This window comes from Sapajus apella, unplaced genomic scaffold (assembly GCF_009761245.1).
Source record: "Sapajus apella isolate SASKATOON/1434 unplaced genomic scaffold, GSC_monkey_1.0 scaffold35, whole genome shotgun sequence".
Classification (NCBI taxonomy): Eukaryota; Metazoa; Chordata; class Mammalia; order Primates; family Cebidae; genus Sapajus; species Sapajus apella.
Genome location: NW_022436975.1, coordinates 8,433,104 through 8,459,517, shown reverse-complemented (window position 1 = coordinate 8,459,517; position 26,414 = coordinate 8,433,104). Strand labels below are relative to the sequence as shown.

At 40.2% G+C, this 26,414-nt stretch overlaps 1 long non-coding RNA gene across 1 annotated transcript; it reads left to right on the top strand.

Moving 5' to 3' along the window:
• The first annotated feature begins 1,621 nt into the window (after positions 1-1,621).
• LOC116563384 lies at positions 1,622-17,630 on the top strand. The gene is made up of 3 exons (XR_004274377.1): positions 1,622-1,633; positions 1,834-1,837; positions 17,545-17,630. It is a non-coding gene; the product is annotated as an uncharacterized LOC116563384 (long non-coding RNA).
• Positions 17,631-26,414: the final 8,784 nt, after the last annotated feature.

The following is a 26,414-nucleotide window of genomic DNA, read 5'->3' as shown; positions in this document are numbered from 1 at the left end:
ATTGTATTTATTTATATTTTTGGCTATATTATTCTTTCTTCCTTTCTGATGTTCCGAAGGTCCTTCTTTTATCATTTCCTTTTTATTTAAAGAAATTCCTTCAGCATTCTATTACACTTATCAACTATAGGACTTTAGATTGACAGGTATCCTTTTCAACCTTTGAAAAATATTGTGACATTTCCTTCTGGCCTTCATGGCTTCTGATGAGAAATCCTCTGTAATTGTATTGTTGTTTTCTCACGTGGTTAGGTGTCATTTCTCTGTTTCTATTTTTAAGACTTTTGTCTTCAGTTTCTATAACTTTAATTATGGTGTGTGTTGGTATTGATTTATTTAGGTTTATCTGGTTTGGATTCACTCAGCTTCTTGAATCTAGGATTACATCTGATGCCAAATGTCGAAAATGTTCAGCCTCTACCTTCTTTTGCCTCTCCTTCTGGGACTCCAATTATATGACAGTTAGATATTTTGTTATATTCCCAAAACAGAGCCCGCTGAGGCTGTGTTCATTTCTTTTTAGTCTATTTTTCTGTGCTAAATTGAGTGATTTATATTATTTTATCTTGCAGTTCACTGATTCTTTTCACTGTTCCTTAATCCTGTTGTTGAACCTATCCATTTAGCTTTTATTTTGATTATTATATTTTTCAGTTCTAACATTTGTATTTGGTTATTCTTTATTTGTTCTATTTCTTTGATGAAGATTTCTGTTTTCTTGCTTTTATGGGTTAAAATTGTGTCTGCCAAAAATTCACAGGTTAAAGTCCTAACCACTAGTATATCAGAAAATGCCTTAGTTAGAAATGGGGTTGTTGCAAATATAATTAATTAAGATAAGGTCATACTAGAGTAGGTTGGTTTCCTAATCCAAAACAGCCAGGGTTCCTATAAAATATAAAATTTGGGGCTGGACGCTGTGGCTTACGCCTGTAATCCCAGCACTTTGGGAGGCCAAGGCGGGTGGATCACGAGGTCAAGAGATCGAGACCACCCTGGTCAACATGGTGAAAACCCCGTCTCTACTAAAAACATACAAAATTAGCTGGGCATGGTGGCGCGTGCCTGTAATTCCAGCTACTCAGGAGGCTGAGACAGGAGAATTGCCTGAACCCAGGAGGCGGAGGTTGCGGTGAGCCGAGATCGAGCCATTGCACTCCAGCCTGGGTAACAAGAACGAAACTCCGTCTCAAAAAAGAAAAAAAAAAAAAAAAAGATAAAATTTGGACACAGACATGCACATTGGGAGAGAGCCATGTGAACATAAAAGCAGATATCATAGTGATTTGCCTACAAATCAAGGAACACCAAAAACTGCCAGCAAACCACCCCAAGCTAGGAGAGAGGCCTGAAACAGACTCTCCTTCAAAGCTCTCAGAAGAAATCAACCATGATGATACCTTGATCTTGGATCTCTAGTTTCTAGAACTCCAAAACCTGTTGCCACTTGACTTGTGGTACTTTGCTATGATAGTCCTAGCAAACTAGCATACATGCTAAGGCTTTCTATGTTGTAATTTGTTTCCACTGTTTCTACATAAATATAATATATAATATACTCCATGGAATACTACTCAGCCGTAAACAGAAACTTCCTTGAAGCCCTGGGGAAACAAACCAATGATATTTTAAAGTAAAAATGTTAAGGTCCTAAAGTTTCACCTCCTGTACTAATGACAACAACCACCGTATACATCTCATGAAAGATGTACATCTGGAAGATGGAGTACATTAAAAGAGTTTGGAAAACGAGCCTTGAAGCCCCATTAGAAAGAACTACTTCAGGTTCTAATTACAGGTGTTGTCCTTAAGCTTCAGAACACGCATCTATAGATATGTGCATCCTAATGCAAATATTGTTTGAATTTCATAGCCTGAGCATCAAGTACAAATGAAGATCTGACCTTGAGGCTCACGAAAAGATCCCTGGAAGCAGAACATATGTTAAAGTAGACAGATTCCTTTCAAGATTCTGTGGATTAAGAAGGCGTCTTCATGAGTAGAGAGCTTCCTCCCAAAACCTTCAGACTGAAATCCTTGAAGAACCATCAGATTTACCTTTGCATTTTTATTATATTATTCATCTCCTCATTCTCTTCTTTTCTTTCGTAATAGTCCTCTTTAAATCGTTTCTCCACAACCACACCTGTCAACCGTTAAATTTGATAACTGGCCTGAAAACACCCTATAAAGTATTAACCCTCATATATGTATGAGCTGGGGTCTGGCTCTGCACACAGGCTGAAAGTGCAGTGTCATTGCACAGCTCACTGCAGCCTTGACTACCTGGGTTCAAATGATCCACCCACCTCCAACTCCCAAATAGTTGGAGCTACAGGCGCATGGCACCACACCCAACAATTTCTTATTACCACAAACACTTTTAAAGCTTTACAGGGACCCAAGGAATCCCACAAAGAAAGGGACATAAACATACTGATGCAAACTTCAGTTTAATTATTTTCTTCTATAGCAATACAACAATCCCTATAAAATATTTAATTCTAGCTCTGATTGTCTCCCTCCAAAATCAGACAAACTAAATTTAGACACTTATTTTGGATACATTTATTTGATCTTTCCAAATATTCTAAAGAAGCTCCTTAATTAGATCTTATGAGAAATCAGACATGATAATTTTAGAGAGGGTTCTAAGACACTGGATTTTACTGGTTTGTAAAAGGACTTCTACTCTAGTTAAACTAGCTACTAAAGTAGAGTGTGTAATTTCTAATTTGCTTATGGCTTAAATAACAAAATTTAATTATTTAAATAACCAAAAAATTTAAAGATTATCATGAAATTGTTAACTAAAATAGCACTAGGTAATAAAATTATCCTTGATTATTAAGCAGCCACTATGCAATCTGCATAATAATTTTTTAATAGATGGTTAAATAAAAAGAATCAATCAATTAGAGGTGAAAAGGCCACTTTGTTAACTGAAGTTGATCGGACTAATTCTTAAGGCTTACTCTCCTTATCAGGCAAAAAGTAGATTTTAAAATTAATACAGGCCAGGTGCAGTGGCTCATGCCTGTAATACCAGTGCTTTGGGTGGTCAACATGGGAGGGTTGCTTGAGCCCATGATTTTGAGACCAGCCTGGGTAACATAGCAAGACTACAGTTCTACAGCCAATTTAAAAATTAGCTGGGCATGATGCCATGTTCCTGCAGTCCCAAATACTTGGGAGGTGGAGGTAGGAGGAGCGTTTGAACCCAGGAGGTCAAGGCTGCAGTAAGCTGTGACAGTACCACTGCACCTCCAGCCTGGGTGACACAGCAGACCCTGTCTCAAAAAAAAAAAAAAAAAAAAAAAACAATGAATACAAAATACCTTCAAAATATCATAACTTTTACGATTTTTCTTCTATGTGTTTTCCTTCCTCTCGTGTCTAATGTCCAGTAAACTTCTAACTGAAGAGTCTGCATCACAGAGACTAAACATCCTTAAATTCAAATTTGCTCCTTTGGGAGATTCTTTGACTGAAAAAGGAAAAACCGAGAAAACGTTGTTGAGTAAAACGGTGCAGATCTTGCCTAACTAAAGTGAAGGTGCCAACAGAAGGACATTATGCAGACTTTATTCAGAGATAGCCTGTCAAGTATATTCAACAACGAAACTCCCAAAGTTTTGGCCTTGTTTTGTGGTGTTAGCTACAAGTTATTCAGTGTGTTTACCCCAAAAATAAAAAACAAGACTTACTGTTCCCGAACTGCCTAGTTTTTTCTTTTCTTTCTTCCTTTTCTTTTCTTTCTCTCTTTTCCTTTCTTTTTCATTTTTTCTTTCTCTTATAAATCCTGTTTTTTTTTCCTTTGTCACTGATGAAAGGCTAAAAGCTCTTCCCATCACAAACAAAAGTAAATTTCTATCTCCATGTTACTCTTTAAATTACCAAAAATTAATCAGTAGCCAAAAGTATCTCCCAAAATTCCAAGCCCAGTAGGTTTTACACGAGAATTTTGCCAAATGTACAAAGAACAAATACTCACTACCTTGTAAAAATTTTTTCAAAGAAAGGTACTAATTTATTTATTTAAAATACAAATGAAAAATGGACTAATATTGCTTATAAACATAGATATGAAAATTATAAAAAATATTAATAAACTGAACCTAGCACTGTATATGATACATATGTGTGTATGTATGTGTATATGTGTGTGAAATTGAAAGGTCTTTATATTAAAAAGACCTAGTAATAAAATTCCACTCATTAATAGACTAAAAAATAAAAACAATACAATCAAACTTGGAATTCAGAAAAAGCATATGAGTATATTAAGCCCCTATCATACCTAGAAAAATAATATTAACCCATTTATGCTGGAGGCTGTTATAAGGTTAGTGCAAAGCAAAATAACAATGAGGTGTCATTTCATACCCATCATATGGGTGCCAATTTTAATGTCTGGCAAGTTTTGGAGAAGATGTGAAAAACGGAACTTTCAATACTGCCGCTGAGGGCATAAGCTGGTACAACTGCTTCACAGAGCAATTTGTCAATAAACACAATTAAAAAGTGTTTGGGCATGTTGTCTCACACCTGTAGTCCCACCACTCCGGAGGCTGGGGCAGGAGGATCACTTGAGGTCAGGCATTGGAGGCTGCAGTAAGCCATGATCACACCACTGCACTCCAGCCTGGGTGACAGAAAGTGCCCATATATCAACACCCTGGTCACCCAAGGTAGATGTATTTCCTGAGCAACTCTGGAGCATGTGAATAATGAGATACATTTAGGAATATTTACTACAGCATTATTTATAACAGAAATCACCTAAATGCTCATAATAAGGCAATAAATCACAGATTGTGGCTTAATCATTCCAGAAAGCAATTTAAATGATTAAAATAGAAATAATTGTATTAACATGGATAAATCTCAAAAACATAATAATGTCCTAGAACACATAAAATCTGATATCATTAAATGTGATTTTAAAAACACATAACACAATCCTGTGTATTTTATGAACCCAAAAGGACAGAGCAAAACATAACAATATGAATAAGAAGACCTACATGTTCGAAAAGCTAGCTACTCTGAAGGCAGAGATAGGGAAGCAACACGGAGAAGGAGGGCAAAATACCCTTTACAATCTGAACAGTTTGTTCCCTTAAACATGAAAAACATCTCAATATTTACTATGGACATTGCATCTAGGCAGGGCGTACGTGCTTGTGTTATTTTGTTTTCTACAGGTATTATTTCCATGATACAATGAATATGACTGGACAAAAGACGCATTTAAATTTGTCACTATTCCACTGGCTGCTGTTTAAGGGTCAGGTTTGTATCTCATTTCCATGCACTTAGAATCCATCATTTATTTCACAGGGAAACAAGCTTTAATAATTAAAAATTCACATCACTTTCTACCACAGCTGTCTTTATAATATTTAAAGATTCAAGTCACTCTTCCACCACAGCTGTCTTTCCACAGCAGCTCCTCCTATCCTTGATGGCTCCATTGCTTCTTATATATATAAAATTTTTCATTTGTACCAAACACAAAGTACCAAAATTATAGTTTAACTTTTAGGGAGATCAGAGGTATTTTTTTCAAAGAACTGCAACTACATTACTTAAATATATTTTAACTACATTTTCTCACTCATTTGACAGTTCAGCCTTCTGGGAAACAATCTCGACTGTGCTTGTTCATTATACTTTGTCAAGTATATGCTGTCCAATAATTGTGGCTTTTGTGTGTGTGTGTGTGTGTGTGTGTGTGTGTGTGTGTGTGTGTGTGTGGAAGAAAATCTAACCTCGAGAACCCCTCACTTCCTGATTTGCCCCAGCAAGTAGGAAAGCCAACCTAGCTACCAATTCATTTCCTGACTCAACAAATATTTACTGAGAGCCCACACTTTCCGAGGCACAAAAATTAAGTTTAGTACCAAATACGACAACCAAAATACTATGAAGTGAGTATAAAGTGGAGGCTACCATCGGAGTTCAACAGTGGCTTCTCCTATCCTTGCTGGCTCTGAACCTCTCAGGGCCATAGTCCATGGAGATGAAGGAAGGGAAGCAGAAGGGAAATGAGGGTTAACAGTGAGGCTTGACATTTACATGTCAGCCCCATGCTGAATGCGGTGTTCATAGCTAAACACAAATTTTTAGAACTGCAAGAGTCCTGGTTCATTTTAGCTCATTTTATAAATGACTAAACTGAGAGCAAAGAGATTATTTCTGGTCCTTCTAGATCAGGCACTGCATAAAGCTTTTAGAGCCAGCAATAGAATGCAAGACTCCAAGTAGATTATTAGTATGTGTCAAGCAAGCCAGGTGGGCCTGGGCAGGAACTGCGGGAGCCATGGCCCTCCCGGGGCCCCTGCAATCCCGCCTTCACCTGTGCATCCAAACCCCCGGGCAGGAGCCAGCTCTAATTCCCCAAGTAAGCTGGAAATCTCAATTTTTATTTAAGATTTTTTATTCTTAAATGCTGGAAGCCAATTCAAAGCTTTAAAACATGCCATATGAGCCAAAGAAAACACATCTGCGAACCGAGTTCCAAGTGCTGGTCACAATTTCACAACATCTGCTATAAAGAATTGGGTCTGAGGCCTTCTCCTGGCTAGTTTTTATGGCTCCTGAATGGAGGAAAAGAAAACAAGTCGTGTTCAAAGCTGCTCCATGTTTGAGACATCTGAAATTTATCTTGATGCAAAGCAGAAGCCATAAAACTGATTCGTTTGTACCTTTGAAGATTACAAAGAATAAAATTGGCCACCTGGCCCATCCAGAAAGACCATAATTGCCAGGGATCTATTATCGGGTGCTGCGGTGAGAAGGAGAGAGGACCAGGCCACACTCAGCGATCCCAACGCACTCACACCGTGACGCTTCATGCTCCCGTATCCCCTCTGCCTGATTCTCCCCACAGCCTTATTCTCCCAGCTCTCTCCTCCCTTCTCTTGGTCACTGAGAAGCAGTCAGAAGAGAGGCTGATAACTGAGGCCAGTGTAGAGAAAGTCTGGGAGCTTAAGCAGGTCCAGGCATAATTCTGCTTATTAACAGAAACAAACATTTATGGCGTCTTTACTATGCTTCTCACCCTATTGCAAGCAGTTTCCATTCAGTTCTTAGAATATCATGAGTGAGGCACTGCAATTATGTTCTCTTTGTAGAGGAGGCTTGGAGACGTTACTACCTTAGCCAAGAGCTAGGATCAGGGACCAGATGGTTCCAACCCAAAGCCTCAGAGCCCCAAAGTGGAGGGCTCCATCACCACCCCCATTGTCCCGTTCACATGATTTCATCCTCTTTACTTCAATTCTCCCAACACATCACGTCATTCAGCTTCCTCAACCCAAAACAGAGTAAACATGAAACAAGTAAAAGGTTGTGTACATGTGGGAATTTTGCTTTAAAAACAAACATTTTCATCTGAGATTTGGAGTCTGCCTCATCTTTTCCTTGTAATAACAGTAGAGTCTGTCGTGCAGCAGTGAGTGAGTGGCATCTGGGAAGGACACAGAAATGAGCTCATTCCTGAAACCTGCACTTTCTTTTTAAGAAGTTCAAGAGCAGACTTGAAGGAAAAGACCTCTGCTTTCTAAAATACCACTGCTTGATAAACAGCAGTGCTTTCTCTGTATTTTAAATGAAAAAGAATGCTCACATACATGTGTATATGTGTAGTATGGTGTGTGTATAGAATGGTATATGTGTGGTGTAGTGGGGGGAGGATGTATGAGTGTGGCGTGTGTGCATGTGTGGTGTGTGTATGTGTAGGGTATGTGCATGTGTGATGTGTATGTAGAAGGGGATACGTGTGGTGTAGTGGGGGGAGGATGTATATGTGTGTATGAATGTGGTGTGTGTACACATGTGGTGTGCGCATGTGTAGGGTATGTGCATGTGTGATGTGTATGTAGAATGGTATATGTGTGGTGTAGTGCGGGAGGATGTATATGTGTGTATGAATGTGGGTGTGTGTAAATGTGTGGTGTGTGCATGTGTAGGGTATGTGTATGTGTGATGTGTCTGTAGAATGGGATATGTGTGGTGTAGTGGGGGAGGATGTATATGTGTGTATGAGTGTGGTGTGTGTACATGTGTGGTGCGTGCATGTGTAGGGTACATGTATGCGTGATATGTATGTAGTATGTGTGGCACATGTGTATGGTGTGTGTCCCTTTGTGTGTGGTGTGATATGTCTGTGGTTTAGTGTGTGTACCTGTGTGGTGTATGTGCATATTTGTGCTCTGTGTGTGTGGTGTGTATTTGTGGTGTGCTCTGTGAGGTGTAGAGGGTAGGGTATGGAATGTGTGAGTGCTATTTGTGTATTTAGGGGAGTGTACACACATGGTGTATGTCTATCTGTATGTGTGACTTTTAAGGTGACACTTAGGGCAATCAATTCAGCCACATGATCTAAGGTCCTGAGATTAAGTCATCATTCGAGGCCACATCCATTGTGTGTTTTCTTCCTGCAGACAATCCTTTTCTAAGTAGAATCTGATGTTTCAACTACATGAGACTCATATGGGTAAACTGTCACAGTGCATAACCCTGGACCCCCTCCGGGTCTCTAGCATCAGAGCCCCTGGGCATGGGCTGAAGAATATGCACATTTATCTAACAGGTGTCCCAGTCAATGTCCATGCACTCCTGTGGGAAAGCCACTGCTATAAGCCATGGTTATATACATGCATGTCCCATTCAAGTATTTCAATTGCATATACTCCAGATAAAAGGTGAAAAAGAATTTGGGCATAGTCAATTCTTCTCTTACTTTTCTTGCATTAAAATACAAGGGGGGAAAGAATCTTATCTCTCATTCCCATCACACACACACACACACACACACACAAACGCACACAAACATTTACACATATGCCCAGAGAGGCAAGCCCATGTATGTTCTCAGCTTCTGAATGTATTTCTTTTTTCTGAGACAGGGCCTTGCTCTCTTGCCTAACCTGGAGCACAGTGCTGCAAACATAGCTCACTGCAGCCCAAGCACCTGAACTCAAGCAGTCCTCCTGCCTCAGCCTCCCACAATGCTGGGACTACAGGCATGAACCACCACACCCCGCCTGAATTCATTTTTATTTGACAAGCACATGAAGCCTTATCAGACAGAGGCCTTAATTCTTTGTCTGGGGTTTATAAGCAGGTAGGGCTAGAACTTCCCATTCTACATAAGCTGATGGGTTTTCTTCTCACAAGACAAAGACAAATTGTCTGTTTCCAAGCATGTAAAACAGTTAATACCTTTCAGGTCTCTTTCTTGCTTTGTAGGCCATCTTGGCTCAGACATTCTACAGACAATTGTCATTGATGTCAATTGGGAGGCTGAGGTAGGAGAATTGCTTGAACCCAGGAGGTGGAGGTTGTGGTGAGCCAAGATTGCAGCACTGCACTCCAGCCTGTACAACAGAGTGAGACTTCATGTTAAAGAAAACAAAAAACAAAAAAAGAAGAGTTTCCAAGTACAGATGCTTTCAACCAGGCAGCACCTCCAGCAGGGAGTCATTAAAGGTGTTGGGCTAACAGGTCTGACCCCTATTTTTCACACACATTCATTTAAAGGATTTAAAAGGTTTTACTACCTAAATTATAAACTTTCCTGTGACAAACAGCATGATAAGAATAAACAGGTAAAATAGAATCAACGCTGAAATCCAGAAAGAGGATATAAATCATGTGCAAGCCTCACTTAGAACCTTCCTTTGCTTTTCCATCCAGTAACGGCCCACTTCACTCTCCAAGCCTCGGCCCCAGTGCAAGAATGAAAGGTTGATTCTAACTGAAATGTGCTCCTGCCCCGCGTTACTCCAGAAATATTGCCATTGCCTTTTGGACAGAAAAACTTCGTCCTTCCTATGTCTCTGCCCTTCCTTGCTTCTCTCTTCTCATAAACATTACCGTACCATGAAACATAGTGAGCCCGTTGTAGTAATTCATCCGAGGAGTAGGGACGGCCTGCACCAAGGCAGCCAGGATGACAATTGAGATGTGACAGGTTCAAGAGACATTGAAGTGGTAGAACCACTGTGGTGATGGGAAGGACGGACGGAAAGCAGAAAGTCAAGGAAAGGGGAGGGGCCGTGGATAACAGGCAAGTTCTTGGTTTGAATCCCCAAACATCAGAGCTTGCAAAGTCATATGCCTCTAGGAGCCAGGCGGGTAAAATACATTCATAAAGAGAGCCTGCGTACAGACAGTGGAGACTAAGAGAAACTAGGGAAGGCAGGCAAAAAGAGAAGCCGCTCCTTGGTCCCACCCAGTTGCTGCCATCTCAGAATTAAGGCCAAGGGCTTACAACTTCTTGTTTCTAAGATGATCCAGAAATTGTGTTTTTCTTACAAAGAGTCTGTTTGGTTTTTTTGCCTTTTTGTTTTTTTTTTAACATGGAGTCTCACTCTGTTGCCCAGGTTGAAGTGCAGTGGCGCAATCTTGGCTCACCACAACCTCCACCTCCTGGGTTCAAACAATTCTCCTACCTCGGCCTCCCAAGTAACTGGGACTACAGGTGAGCATCACTATGCCCAGCTAATTTTTGTACAATTAGTGGAGATGGGGTTTTACTATGTTGGTCAGGCTGGTCTGGAACTCCTGACCTCGTGATCTACCCACTTCAGCCTCCCAAAAAGTATGGTTTTAAAATCAGCATAATTAACGTTTAATCTTTATTTAAATATAGATTTTTTTTAATTTTTATTTTAAATTTGGGGGCACATGTGAAGGTTTGTTACATAAACATGTGTCACTAGAGTCTGCTGCACATATTATTACATCACCCATGTTTTATGCTCAGTACCCAATAGTTATCTGTTCTGTTCCTTTCCTCCTCCCACCTTCTGCCCTCAAGTAGACCCCAGTATCTGTTGTTTTCTTCTTTGTGTTCATAAGTTCTTATCATAAAATATAGATTTTTTAAAAAAAATTAAAAACACTACATAGACCAAATACAACACATTGTAGGGGAAGATAGGGGCTGGATGTAGCCTGAGGCTTCCAGTTTCAAGCCTCAAGAATAGATGATGAGACTCACTGAGTGGTATGGTTTGAAGTTTGTGCCCTCTCCACAATTCATCTTTAAACGTAATCTCTAATGCAATAATATTAAGAGACGGAGCCTTTAAGAGGTGATCAGGTCATGGAGGTTCCTCTCTCATGAATGGGATTAAGGCCCTTACAAAAGAAGCTTCACACAGAATTTAGCTCCTTTTGCCCTTTCCAGTCCTTCTGCCACCTGAGGACACAGGATGTATATCTTCCAGAGAAAGCTGCTCCTTGGAATCAGAGAGTCCAGTTCCTCACCAGACACCAAACCTGTCAGTGTCTTGATCTTGAACTTTCCAGCCTCCAGAAATGTGAGCAGTAAGTTTCTGTTCTTTTTTATTTTTTTTGAGACAGAGCCTTGCCCTGTCGCCCAGACTGGAGTGTAATGGCATGATCTCAGCTCACTGCAACCTCCACCTCTCTGGTTCAAGCAATTCTCCTGCCTCAGTCTCCTGAGTAGCTGGGATTACAGGCATGCACCACCACTCCTGGCTAATTTTCTTGTATTTTGATCAGGCTAGTCTCTAACTCCTGACCTCATGTTCTGCCTGCCTCGGCGTCCCAAAGTGCTGGGATTACAGGTGTGAACCACCATGCCCAGCCTCTGTTCTTTATAAATTATCAGTTTCAGGCATTTTGTTATAACAGCACCAAGATAATAAATTCTTGGACATCAAGGTAATAAATTCCTTCTCTCTCTAAATAATGTAGTATAAAAAAAATAAGATAAGGTAAACCTATAATCTGTTCCAACTACCATAGAAACTCAAGATCAGAGAGGAATCTGCTTTCATCTGATTCAACTCTCCCTCTGCTTCTTGGATTCTCTCTTTTTCTGTTTGCCTGTGACCTTGAGATTCCACTACTCTGTGAATGCTGTAATGGCCCTGAGCTGTGTCAGCTGCCTAAACTGTAATTCTGAGTGCAATATTGTTGCTTTGAAATTAGTAGTTACCTATATTTTTTCTCTATTCTTAGGCTTATCAGCTAAGATAACATAAATGAGGATGTGATTTGACACTTACTTTGTTAAGATGAACAATGGATAATTTGAATGTCAGTCAAGTGTAGAAAAATGTCCACATTTTAAAAATCAGTCGACTAATTGTCACATCACTTCACTCTGCTTCACAGATGTAGCTCAAGCTATGAGCATCCTCAGAGTTTTATATTCTGAGTGCTTTTTAATGGTCTTTAGAAACCCAAAACAAAATCAGCTTGATTTTGAAAGTGATACCTTCATTCAGAAAGATTTATTGAGTGCCTATTATGTATCAGTACCTGTTCCTACAGATAGAGAATAATAATAATAAAAAAAAAGAGTACGGGAAATCACACATAGGGTAGGACAGAAGAAATTCACTATTAATTTTAATCCCATATAGAACAACATTAATAATTATGAGTTTGTACCTTCTTAGTAATAACAAGACAGAACTAGCAACAAACTATTGAAAAACAAACTCTTAAAATAGTACTATTTGAAAAAGAACAAAATGTATAAAATGCTTACGGTTGAACTTTACAAAATTTGCATAATGCCTGCATACTTAAAACTACAAAACATTGCTGAAAGAATTTTTAAAAGATCTTAACAAATGAAGACATGTACCATGCTCATGGATTGGAACATACAGGTATGAAGATGTCAATTATCCTGAAGTTAATATACAGATTTAAATAAAATCAAAATTTAATTTAATTTAATTTAATTTAATTTAGATTATTAGGTCCAATTAAAATTCCAGCAGGCTTTTTTTCGTAGAAATTAACAAACAAATTCTAGTATTTAATAGAAATGTAAAGAATCTATAATAGACAAAGCAATTACAAAAAAATAACAAAGTTAGAGGATTTACACTGTTTAATTTCAAGATTTAATACAATATTACAGTAATGAAAATGGTATGGATTGTTGGAAAAAAGACACATTGATCAGTTGAATAAAGAATCACAAAGAACTTAGACATAGATCCACAGGTATATGGTCAATTGATTTTTTTATCAAGTTGCAGAAACAATTAAATGAGAAAGCAATGTTATTTTCAATAAGTGGTGTTAGAACACTGGGTATTCATTTTGGAGGAAAAATGAACTTTAATCTTCATCTCACAGCAGACACAAATATTAACTAGGCATGTATCAAAGACCTAAACAGGACAACTAAATCTATAAAACTTATAGACCAACACAAGGAAAGGACATTGTTTTTGCAACATTGGGGCAGGCAAAGGTTTCTTAGATAGGACACATTCTTTTTTCTAAATTTGTTCCTGAGGAGCCTGGAAGGAGTCACATTCAGGGTCTAGCGCTGACATTCTTTTCTGATGACCCCACATTTTTAAACAAAGCTTCTCTTCCCTTAAGCAATTGCAAATCAGAAAATCTAGGGATGTCAATCTTGCATTCTGTGTGCCTGCAGACTGAGCACCACACAGAAGCTGCCAAGGCTTACAGCTTGCACTATTCTGAGTGGCATCCCATGCAGCATCCGGGGCCCTTTGAACTGTGGCCATAGCTGAAGCAGTATCGCAAGTCATCATAGGGCAGCAGTACCCAGGGCTTGGCCCCTTGAACCATCCTTTCCTCCTAGACCTCTAGCTTGTTTTCCCACCGTCTTGAATATCAGCACCTAGCTCCCTGGAGAGTCATGTTACTCTCTCTAGCGAGCGGTTGCTCCATAGCCTTCTTGGATTTCTCTTTTTTGGATTCCTCTCCTTTGGATTCCTATAGTGAAAACATTCTTTCCTTCTCTACCAGATGGCCAGGCTGTGAATTTTCCAAATTTTTTTTGCTCTGCTTCCCTTTTAATTATAATTTCCAACCATGGGTCCTTCCTTTCCTCCCGTATCTGATCATAGGCTGTTGGAAGCAAACATGAAACTTCCTGAGTGCTTTGCTTCCACCAGACACCTTGGATCATCATTCTTTTTTCTTTTTTTTTTTTTTTTTTTGAGACAGAGTCTTGCTCTGTTGCCAGGTGCCAGGCTAGAGTGCAGTGGCACAATCTCGGCTCACTGCAATCTCCATCTCACGGGTTCAAGCAATTCTCCTGTCTCAGCCTCCCAGGTATCTGGGACTACAGGCGCACGCCACCACGCCCAGCTAATTTTTTTTGTATTTTTAGTAGAGACGGGGTTTCACCATGTTGGCCAGGATGGTCTCAATCTGTTGACCTCGTGATCCGCCCGCCTCGGCCTCCCAAAGTGCTGGGATTACAGGCGTGAGCCACCGTGCCCAGCCAGATCATCATTCTTAAGTTTAGCTTTAGAATGATGAACTTCCACAAAGCCTTCCACAAAGCCCTGCAACCTAGACACAATGCAGCCAAGTTCTTTTCTAGGTCACCTCTGCTCTGGTTTCCTCAGTTCTTCACCTCCATCTGAGATTGTCAGCCTGGACATCACCGTCCACATTTCTATCAGCATTTTGCTCACAGCCACTTAAGCAGTCTCTAATAAGTTCCAAACTTTCCCCATCATCCTGTCTTCCAGGTCCTCCAAACTCTACCAACCTCTGCGCATTACCCAGTTCCAAAGCTGCTTTCACATTTTTAAGTATCTTTACAGCAATGTTCCCCTCCCCAGTACAAATTTTCTGTACTAATCTGTTTTGTGCTTTTATAAAGAAGTACATTTGATTGGGTTATTAATAAAGAAAATGTTTATTTGGCACATGGTTCTGCAAGCTGTAGAAGAAGCATGTTGTCAGCATCTTCTTGGCTTCTGGTGAGGCCTCAGAAAGATTTTATTTATGATGAAAAGAAATGAGAATCATGGTGTCACATGGTGAAAGAGGAATAGGCAGAGAGGAAGTAAGCCAGGCTCTTTTTAAAAATTAGTTCTCATATGAACTCATAGAAGAACTCACTCATTACAAGAAAGGCACCAGGTCATTCACTGACGGATCAATTCTCATGATTGAAACATCTCCCACTGAGCTCCACCTCCAACATCAGTGATCACATTTCAACATGAGATTTGAGGAGACAAACATCCAAACTATATCAAAGGTAAAGTCCTGGAGAGGATAGGTTTTCCCAAGAAGAATCTGTAATTTGAGATGAGATAAACCACAGAACAAAACCAGATGGAACATTACCATTTAAGGGACAGACATAGGAAGAAAAATCCAGGAAAGAGTAAAAGGAAAAACCAAAAATGTAATAGAGAACAGTGTCAGGGAGAATACCTGGAAAGAGGGAGGGGAGAATACCTGGAAGTGGGAGGGGACAATGACGTCCAATGCTGAAGAGAGGACAACCGGTGTAACAACAGAAATAGGTTTGCTGGGTTTGCATCCAAAAGGTTATTGCTCACTGTAACAAGTACAATTTCACAGGAGGGATAAGAATAAAAGCACATTTTCGGTGAAATAAAGAAATCATAGAAGATAAAGGAGAGCTACCAAAAAGATTAGACCATTCTTCAACAGTCTTAACTGTGATCATAGAGTTAGGATAGAAGTTGAGATAGAAGTCCTAAGGAAAATCATTACCGATTTTGGAAAGTGCTTTTGTAAAAAACACAAACAAACAACAACAAAAAACGAGAAAAATAAGCAAGTTTATATGTTTATAAGGACATATAAGGAATAAGAAGCAACAGAGAGACAAAAACTGGCAAGTCAAGAGAGAAAAGAGTAAGTACTTAGCTACTCTCTCTCAGCAAAGACCAAAGATCCCAGGGAGGCTTCATTTTCAGAACCCTCTGGCACATTTTCAGACATCTGCATACTTTCAAGCCTAAGAGAACATCCTTCCTGCCCACTGCAGCTTCTCACGAAGAGTGGCTGAGTAATCTCCTTTCTTCCTGTTTCACTCACACTGCCTCCTACCCCATCCCACCAAAGTCTTCCTATATCAAGCCAAAGCCCATTCACACTCCCTTGCATCTAGACAACTCTCATCACCGACAGGCTCCTTCCTGTTACTCTGCCTTGTCCTAGGATCCTCTCTTACACCTTTCTCACTTATTCAAATCTTCCTCTTCTGCAGAGCCTCTGAATCCTGGTCCAAACACACTTTACTTCTCCTAATTTGCTCTATATCTACAGATACACTGGAGATTAATACTATATAATATATCCCAAATAAAGTAACTATTCATAAGATTTAAGAAGTCATTTTTCTAGGAATATCTTGTTACAGTTTTATGAAGCAGCTTTCTACTAATAGTTATAAATTATTCTATTATTGTAATTTTTGATATGGAGCACTAGATCCATATAGATAAATAGCCTGTTTCCTGCAATCATTACCAGAATATTCCCTTTCTTTCATGATTTGAGCACTCTACTGAGGCAACCAAATCATAGCTCAAAAAAAGAGGTCAGGAATATGATAATCCAGGAACTTTTAAAAAGGCCATTTTACCTCAGAAATTTAAGCTTAACACAGCACAGTAAAAAGGGTTAGTGATAAAGAAGTCCACACCAAAACATATTATAAGCAAATTGTTAAAAAGAAAGAAAGAGAGAGACAGAGAATTTTGAAAATACCCAGAGAAAAGCAACTCAGACGGGAAACCCCTATAGACTATCAGTGGATTTCTCAGCAGAAACTCTGAAAGTAAAAGAAGATGGAATGATATAGTCAAAGTGCTAAAATATTCTTAAACTATCAATTGAGAATACTATATCTGGTAAACTGTCCCTCAAAAATGAAGGAGAGGGGCCAGGCTTGGTGGCTCATACCTGTAATCCTAGCACTTCAGGAGGCCGAGGCAGGAGGACTGCTTGAAATCAGGAGTCCAAGACCAGCTGGGGCAACATAGTGAGGACGAGTCTCTATTAAAATAAAGAAAAAAAAATGAAGGAGAGATAAAGGTTTTCCCAGATAAACAATCACTGAGAGAGTTCAACACTAGTCATGCCTTACAAGAAATGCTAAAGTGAGTACTTTAAGTTGAAAAAAAAGATAAACAAATACAGAATACTGCAATACTGTAAGAGTGGAATATAAATGACTTTTTAATTTTGGCATACAATATAAAAATATGTATATAATTTGTGACACCAATAACAAAGATGGAGAGAATCAAAGGGTAGAGTTTTGTATGTTATTGAACTTATTGTCAGCTTAAAATAGATAAAATAACTACAAGATGTTTTATGTGGGACCTATACTAAACACAAAGAAAATGCCTATGCAGATCCACAAAAGAAAATGAGAAAAAATAAAAACATGTCACTACAAAATGTCAACCAGAAAAATAAATAAATAAATAAAGACCGCAAGAGAGGAAAAGAGAGACAAAAGCACTAAAGACAGACAGGAAACTATTAACAAAATGGCGATAGTAAGTCCATCCTTACTAACAATTTATTTAAATACAAATGGACTAAACTACTCAGTCAAAAGGCAGAGAATTACTGAGACAATCCAACTCTATGCTTTCCACAAAAGACTTACTTTAGATTTAAGGTCACACACAGATTGAAAGTGAAAGAATGAGAAAAGATATGCAAATGGTAACTTCCAAAAGAGACCAAGAATGGCCATACTTACATCAGACAAAGTGACTTCAAGTCAAAAATTGTCACAAGCAAAAAAGAAGAACATTACATAATGATAAAAGGATCAATTTACCAGGAAGACATAACAATTATACACACACACACACACACACACACACATATATACACACACACACACATATATACACACACACACACATATACACACATACACACACATATACACACACATACATATATGCAAACAAAAACAGTAACAGAGCATCTAAAGATACAGAAGAAACATTCACCAAACTCAAGAAAGAAATAGATAGAAGGAAGAAATAGAAATAGATAGCAACACAATAATAGTAGAAAATTTTAATAGCTCACTTTCAATAATGGATAGAACACCTAGAAAGAAAATCGATAAGAAAACAGAGAATGTGGGCCGGGCGCGGTGGCTCAAGCCTGTAATCCCAGCACTTTGGGAGGCCAAGGCGGGTGTATCACGAGGTCAAGAGATCGAGGCCATCCTGGTCAACATGGTGAAACCCCGTCTCTACTAAAAATACAAAAAAAATCAGCTGGGCATGGTGGCACGTGCCTGTAATCCCAGCTACTCAGGAGGTTGAGGCAGGAGAATTGCCTGAACCCAGGAGGCGGAGGTTGCAGTGAGCCGAGATCGCGCCATTGCACTCCAGCCTGGGTAATAAGAGCGAAAATCCGTCTCAAAAAAAAAAAAAAAAAAGAAAGAAAAGAAAACAGAGAATGTGAACAACGCTATAGACCAAATGGATCTAATAGGCATATACAGAACATTCCACCCAACAGCAGCAGAATACACATTCTTCTCAAGAATGCACAGAATCTTATCCATGACAGATCACATTTTAGATCACAAAACAGGTCTTAATGATTTTAAGAAAATTGAAATTATACCAAATATCTTTACTGATCACAATAGAATGAAAATGGAAATCAACAGCAGAAAGAAAACTAGAAATTTCAAAAACGTAGAAATGAAACAACATACTTTGGAATAACCAGTAGGACAAAGAAAAAAATAAAAAGGAAAATTTAAAAATATCTTGAGACAAACAAAACAAAGCATGGCATAACATACCAAAACGTATGGGATGTAGCAAAGGCGGTACTTAGAGGAAAGTTTATAGTGTTAAACTCCTACACTTAAAAAGAAGAAATATCTTAAATAAAAAACCTAGCTCTACACCTAAAGAAATTAGAAAAAAAGCAACCATGTGCAAATTTAGCAGAAGGAAGGAAATAATGTAAAACGTGGGCCTATCTTGGTGAATGTTTTGTGTTAGCTTGAGGATGGATATTCTGCTGTTGTTGAATAAAACAGTCTGTAGATATGTATTATATTTAATTGCCTGATGGTGTTGTTGAGTTCAACTTTGTTCTTACTAATTTTGCCCCTGCTAGATCTGTCCATTGCTGACAGACGGGTGTTAAAGCCTCCAAATATAATAGTGAATTCATCTGTTTCTCTCTGAAGTCCTACCCATTTCTGCCTGTGTATTTTGATGTTCTGTTATTAGGTGCTGCCTGTGTATTTTGATGTTCTGTTATTGGGTGATGTTCTGTTATTAGGTGCATATTTTTATGTCTTCTTGAAGAAGTAATACCTTTATCATTATATAACGGTCCTCTTCACCCCTGATCACGTTTTCTGGTGTGAAGTCTTCTCTGGTTGCAATTAATATAGCTTCCTTTTATTAGTTTTAACATAGCTCTCACCAATCGTTTACTTTTAACTTATACATGTCTTTACATTTACATGGACTTTTTGTGGACAACACTTAGTTGAAACTTGTCTCTTGTTCCACTTTGACAATATCTTTTAGTGTATTTAGATCATTGAAATCCAAATTAGTTATTGATACAGTTGGATTTCTATCTACCATATTCGTTATTGTTTTCTATTTGTTGCCTTTGTTCTTTTTGTCTTCTACTCCTTTTGTTGTTTTAATTGAGTATTTTATATGATTCTATTTTCTCTCCTGTAGTAGCATATCAGTTATCATTTTTTAAAAAACTTTTTAAAGTGTTTACCCTAGATTTTGCAATATACATTTACAAGGAATCCAAGTCCACTTTCAAGTAACATGGTACCACTTCAAAGGTAGTATGAATACCTTACAGTAACAAAATAATTATAATTCCTTCCTCTTGTTTCTTGTATCATTGCTCCCATTCATTTCACTTAAATATACACATACCTAAACATATATCTGCACATAAGCATACATAATCAAATATATTGTTGCTTTTATGATTTTAAACAAAGTATTATCTATTAGACCAATCAAGAATAACAAAATAGAAGTTTCTATTTTACCTTCACTGATTCTTTCTCTGGTATCCTTCCATTTTTTTTTTATGTAGATCTAAGTTTTTGACCTTTATTGTTTTCCTTCTCTCTAAACAATTTAGCATTTCTTACAAGGCAAGCTTACTAGTAATAAACTCTCTCAATGTTTGTTGGTCTAAAAAATTATTTCTCTTTCACTTTCAAAGGATAATTCCACAAAATAAAGAATTCTAGCTTGATTGGTTTTTTTACTCTTAATATTTTAAATATTTTACCCTGTCTCTTCTTCCTTGCATGATTTCTGAGAAGTCAGATGTAGTTCTTATCTTCGCTCCTCTATTGGTAAGTTGTTCTTCCCCTCTGGCTTCCTTTAGGATGTTTTCCCTTTGTTTGACTTTCTGTAGTTTAAAAATGGTATGCACGGGTATAGGTTTTTTGGCATTTATCCTGCTAAGTGTTATCTGGGCTTCCTGGCAACATATCCTGTTAGAAATGGCTTCATGTCTGACAAAATCTGAGAAAATTCTCAGTTGTTATTGTTTCAAATATTTCTTCTGTTTCTCTCTTCTCCTTTTGGAATTCTCATTACACATGTGTTACTGCTTTTATAATTGTCCTGCAGTTCTTGTTTTTTGTTTTTTTCAGTCTTTTTTATCTTTGCTTCTCAGTTTTAGCAGTTTCTATTGACATATCCCCAAGCCCAGAGAGTCTTTCCTCAGCCATGTCCAGTCTAACAATAGGCCCATCAAAGGCATTTTTCATTTCTGTGACAGTGTTTTTGCTCTCTAGCATTTCTTCTTGGATCTTTCTTAGAATTTCTGTTTCTTTGCTTACATTACCCATCTGTTCTTGCATGCTGTCTACTTCATCCTTTAGTGTTTTAATCATAGTTGTTTTAAATTTCCCATCTGGCAATTTTAACATCGCTGACATATTTGAGCCTGGTCTGATGCTTGCTCTGTCTCTTCACACTGTGGGGATTTTTGTTTTGTTTTGTTTTTAGCATGACTTAAAATTTTTTCTTGACAGCCAGACATGACGTGCTGGGTAGAAGGAAATGTTATAAATATGCCTTTAGTAATGTGTTGATAAGTCAGGAAGAAGGGAGTATTTTACAGCCCTATGAGTAGGTCTCAGTCTTTAGTGAGCCTGAACTTTACATATGTTCTTAGTCCCCAGGCTTCTTTTCAGTGGAACACAATGGTTGGAGGGGGCTGCAGTTGGGTATTCCTAGTCCCTCAGGTCAGCTATTTTCTGATAAAACCCCAGCAGATTAGGCTCTGGTTAACTAGGTTCCCCTGTGAGCAAGTCTTTTTAAGGATAGAATGTTCCAGTGTATTTCAAAATGGCTCTTTTTTCCCTCCCCCTGCTGGAAGCACAAGGGAAATTTTTCCATTATTCATTGTGAGAACCTAGTTGAACTCCTGTAAGTAAAACTCATGAAAGTGCGGAGGCCTCCATATGACTGGGTTCCCCTGGAATTTTTATCTTGGATTTGTTCACACAGTCTCCCGGAATTTGTCAGCTGTAGTTCGGGTTTTTGTTTTGTTTTTTTACCTCCTAACTGATTCTCTGGGAGGTTTCTGTGCCAGCAAGCCACCACCCTCTGCATTTGCCTATTGGTCTCTCCAATTTGGAAGGACAGTGGTTTTCCCTGTGACTCAACCTCTATGGCAGATCTAAGAAGGTTCATTGGTTTTTCAGTTTGCTCAGTTTTTATTTGATAGCTTTGAAAGCACTCAGTTACATATGATTGCTTTCCATATGTAATTTTATGAAAACATTCTGATGTCTTGGGTCTACCCCTTGGGTCTTTCCTACCATTCATCATGACTTGGGAGCTATTGAAGACAAAACACATTTTTGAAAAGCAACTTCACTGAGTCTCTACTATGTGCAAACATCTGCTGTGGATCATATGCAAAGGGATTCCCTCAAGAACTTGGTAACCTGCAGCCATTGCATTCACTCCAATAATTTACTATTGACCGAAATCTGTTTAGAACTTATCTTCTGGCCTTCCTTCAACTGTGGAAATTATCTCTGGTGGACGAAAACTTTTGAATACCTTCTATACAGGTCCCATAAGTGGGATCTGATACTTGATTTTGGAAACAACCAAAACCAAATCAAAGTCAAGTTGTTAAATAAGATTTGGATCCAATGAGGCAACACAATTTTTGGGGGCTTTTTAAATTTGATGGTTTGTTTTTTTGAGACGGAGTCTTGCTCTGTCACCAGGTTGGAGTGCAGTGGCGCAGTCTCCGCTCACTGCAACCCCTGCCTCCCGGGTACAAGCGATTCTTCCACCTCAGCCTCCGGAGTAGCTGGGACTACAGGCGTGTGCCAAATGCCTGGCTAATTTTTGTATTTTTAGTAGAGACGGGGTTTCACCATGTTGGCCAGGATGGTCTCGATCTCTTGACCTCGTGATCCACCCACCTCGGCCTCCCAAAGTGCTGGGATTACAGGCGTGAGCCACCACACCTGGCCACAACACAATTTTTTTTAAACACTGACTGGTTCTCTGATGTGGCTATTAAATTTCTCAAGGCAATTTCAAAAGTCATTATTAAAAGTCAAGCTGCTCAAGACACTCTATTTGTTGGATTCACAGCTATATGTTCTTTTAATCTAATGAGTCATAATAGGATTTGCTTTATTCATTGTCTAATTACCTGTGCTTAACAGTAAGGCTGATCTTTTCCTTGTTGGAGAGCAAAAGGCCAAAGTTAGGAAGTGTGTTTCAGCCCTCCTTAAGGTTATAGTCCATAAGCAGTGCATTTGATATCCTTGGTTAAACTTACCTTCTTTTCTCCCCACCTTCTCTGATACATTGAAATGCTTTCTATTATTTAAACTCATTCTATTATTTAATTTATATTATTTAAACTCTTTCTAGTATTTCATCTGGCAACTTTGTACCAGATTACCTTTTATTCCAAGAATTTTATTCTGTGTCCTAGATTTGGGGAAATGAGAATGTACCAACACTCGCTTTCCTTAAAATGGGGTTTGTCACACCGTAAATCATCTCATTCAAGCCAACTCCACTTCCAGCTGTTCTGTTATCGCGTTCTGAGGCAGTATGAAAAAGAATCCCTTAACAGTGCTACTGCACAGCAACATGCCCAGCTCACAGAACCACATTTTGTGAAGTGTGCACTTTAGATGGTAACTGAAAACGGGCAAGTTACCGTGATTCTGGCATAACTCCAAACATCTGAAACATTAGAACATGGTGCTTTTATGCTGAACCATCAGACAATTGCTAGCCTGCAGAAGAGCCTTGTTTCCACTACTGCTGCTTTAGAGAGAGGCTGGGGAGAGAGAAATGGCTTTCTGTAATAAAATATTTGTGCTTGGGTGACAGGAAGGGGAGGGGAGCAGAGGAGTAGGTACCAGAATGATACCATTCAGTTTAGGCATCTTCCATCTGAAAATAATGGAAGAGGACACTAAAAGAACAATATAAAATCCCACCTTTTATGCTCTGAGAACACCTAAGAACTGAGAAAAACAGCATTCATCATCAGGGCTTAAAAGGTCACATTTCTTGGCGTCTAGGATGAATCCCTTTGGACTAATGCTTGGGACTCTAGGATCAGAAGATGAGTTCTGGATCCTAACCTGAGAATAAAAAAATCTCTGGATAGTATGCTTCAAGACAGAGCCCCTTCCCTTTTTGAATGTGATTTCTAGAACAGCTTTCTCCCAGATCATAACTGCAAAGTCTACTCATTCTTGATAAATATTTAAAAGATCATTTAAAATGAATTTCTTACAACTCATTGCCACCAGAATGACTTTCAGTTTCTCAGGTCGATGGGGGAGGATGATGGGAATAGATGTCACTGATTTGGAGTAGGCAAACAAGGTCGACCTCCTGTCACTTCATTCATTCAGTCAGTCAGCCAGTGGACACACATTTGCCAAGCAACTACTGTGCCCCAAGCATCTGGGAAGGTCTCCTGGAGGACTAGGTACTCTTGCACTGCTTCTAGGAGGTGCCTCTCTTTCCTTTTCTGTTTCTCTCTGCCCAAACATTTACAAAGCCCCAGGGGAAAATGGAAATTCACCAAGAGACCCTAACTCAGGGCAAACATGACTTGTTTCAAAGGAAACAAACTAGGCTGGCCGGGCACAGAGGCTCAGGCCTGTAATCCTGGCACTCTGGGATGCCAAGGCAGGTGGATCAAGAGGTCAGGAGTTCAAGGAACCAGCCTGGCCAAGAAGGTGAAACCCCATCTCTACTAAAAATACAAAAAGCCTGGAGCGGGGACAGATGCCTACAATCCCAGCTACTAGGGAGGCTGAGACAGGAGAATCGCTTAAACCCGAGTGGCAGAGATTGCAGTGAGATGAGATCACACCACAGCCCCAGGGGAGGGGAGGGGAGAGAAGAGGAGAGGATAGGGGTCAGGGAAGGAACTCAGAGGCTGTAAAGCCTGGTCGCCCACTGCCCGGGCGGATTGCTTGGACGTTCTGAGTCTTGGTTTTTACCAGCTGTGCAATGGGTGAGTGGAATAAATTATCCCTAAAGTCCTTTCCAGACTTAAGCTTCAACTTTTCTAAGATCCTAAGGAGCCTTTCTGTGTCGCCAGAATGCAGAAATGTCGTTTCCACTACTGCACGCTGTGTACCCTCAAAACTCATCGTGTGGTGTGGTCATTTCAAATGCAAGCGTACACACACACACACACACACACACACCACACCCATTCCCATCAGCCTCCTTCTCCTAATTGTATGTTTAACGTTCTTAGGTGATCCCAGGTTCGCAAGTGCTCAGCTATGGCAAGTTTTCTTTAATTTTAGGTAGAATCTGTTTATGCGCTACTTTCGCACTGAGTGCCGCAGTGGAGTTAGCTTCCTTTGCAAAGCCCAGGCAGCACGGAAACTCTTAAGTAAAGACAGAGGCTCTCTGTTGCTTTGGGGAGAGGGTAAGGAGCTAGCAAGGGGCCCCATGATGAGAAGAGCCCAAAGCGGAAAGCATTGTTTTCCTGCTCAGAGGTAATGCTGGCTCCTAGGGCTATGTCCGGGATACTCCCGCCCCCGCTAGGGTTCTACTTTCCCGACCTTACTGCCGGGATGCCCCAGCCATGAGGAAGGCGGTGTTCCGGGAGGTGCTCATCCGAGTTTTGGGTCCCGAGCCCGCACAGTGAGGCCTGCGGAGAACCGAGACCCCAGTCCCCGCAAACCCAGCCTACGCAGGAGAGCGCTGCCCTCTAGCGACTATATTGGGACATAAAGCGTGGCACGAGCTCCGCTGGAGCAGCTCGGCGGTAAGTCCTCGCGACGGTAGAAATCAGTCCTTTGGAGAGGACGCAGAAAACCAGGAAAGCCCTGGGACCTTTTCCCTATGTATGGGCCCAGGAACTGTTTATGATTTCTCCCTGGGTCTGGGAGAGATAGATGGATTGGAAACATCGATGACAGATGTAAAGTAAGCAGACGACGGCCACAGATGGAAAGGTGGACGGATTACAGATGGCTAGGAAGGAACACGTTTTGAGGGCTTGCTATAGTGCCAGACACAACGCTAAGATATTTCGTCCATTATTTCATTTGGTTCTCTCCAGAACCTTATGAATGGTATATTACCTCTGTGCCTATTTTTCAAATAGGGAAACTGAGGCCTCAGGCAATGTAAGCAGCTTGCCACTTAGCAATCCTTTGCAGATCCAGGAAGAGGGAAAGTGTCTTAATGGACAGTCCCAGCCTCCACCGAGTGCCCTCGGCCCCCTCCTTGTGGAGAAGATGTTTGAAGCCTTGGTGTCCCAGGTAGAGCGTTCCTCATGCCTCCCTTGCCACCACACTCCTGGCACGCTGACATTACACCCGCCCCGGCACCTCCTCTCACTCTTCGAACACCCTCAGGACACCCTGGATAGCGCGCTCGAGGCAGGGGGTCTTCGACTTGGGAGCCCTTGAGGAGCTGGACAAACATGGTTCCTCTCCCACAGTGGCTGAAAAGCGCGCAGACCCGGAACCTGAGGGTTTACCTGCTTCTAGGCTTGGCCAAGGGTCTCTCTAACTGGAAAGGTGAAAACACTGTCCCGAGATTTTAAGATTCCCAGAAAGTTTCAATCGTTCATTTCCCGTAACCATTAATTGAGCACCTACTGTGCACCTTGACGCTGTTAGATGCTGCAGCAAGGAACTGGGAGTCAAGCATGGGGACAGGAGGCTAAATGACGACATTCCGGACGGCTGTGCTTGGTGCCCACTGGGACCCGCGAGGGGGCCCAGGGAGAAGGCGGGAAAGCGGCAGGTTCACTGGCCCGCTGGGTCTCTAGCACATTCCAGAAGTCTAAGCCAGTCCATCTGTCCTTCCAAACGCCTCAACCTCGCTTCCTCCCTCCTGGAGCCCGCACCCCAAGGTGCAATTTCAGTGACTTTTTGCAGAGAAACTTGATCCTATCTCACTCTCCCCAAACTTCCTAACTGCCTCGGGTTTCTCACCTGGCCGTAAGGGGAGCCACCAAGCCCCCTCTCCCATGACCCCCACCCTCGGCGGGGGAGCAGCGCGCGGCTGCTGGGGGGCCAACCCCTCCCGCGGAGGCGTCGGCTCGGGGCTGGCGTAGGGCCTGCG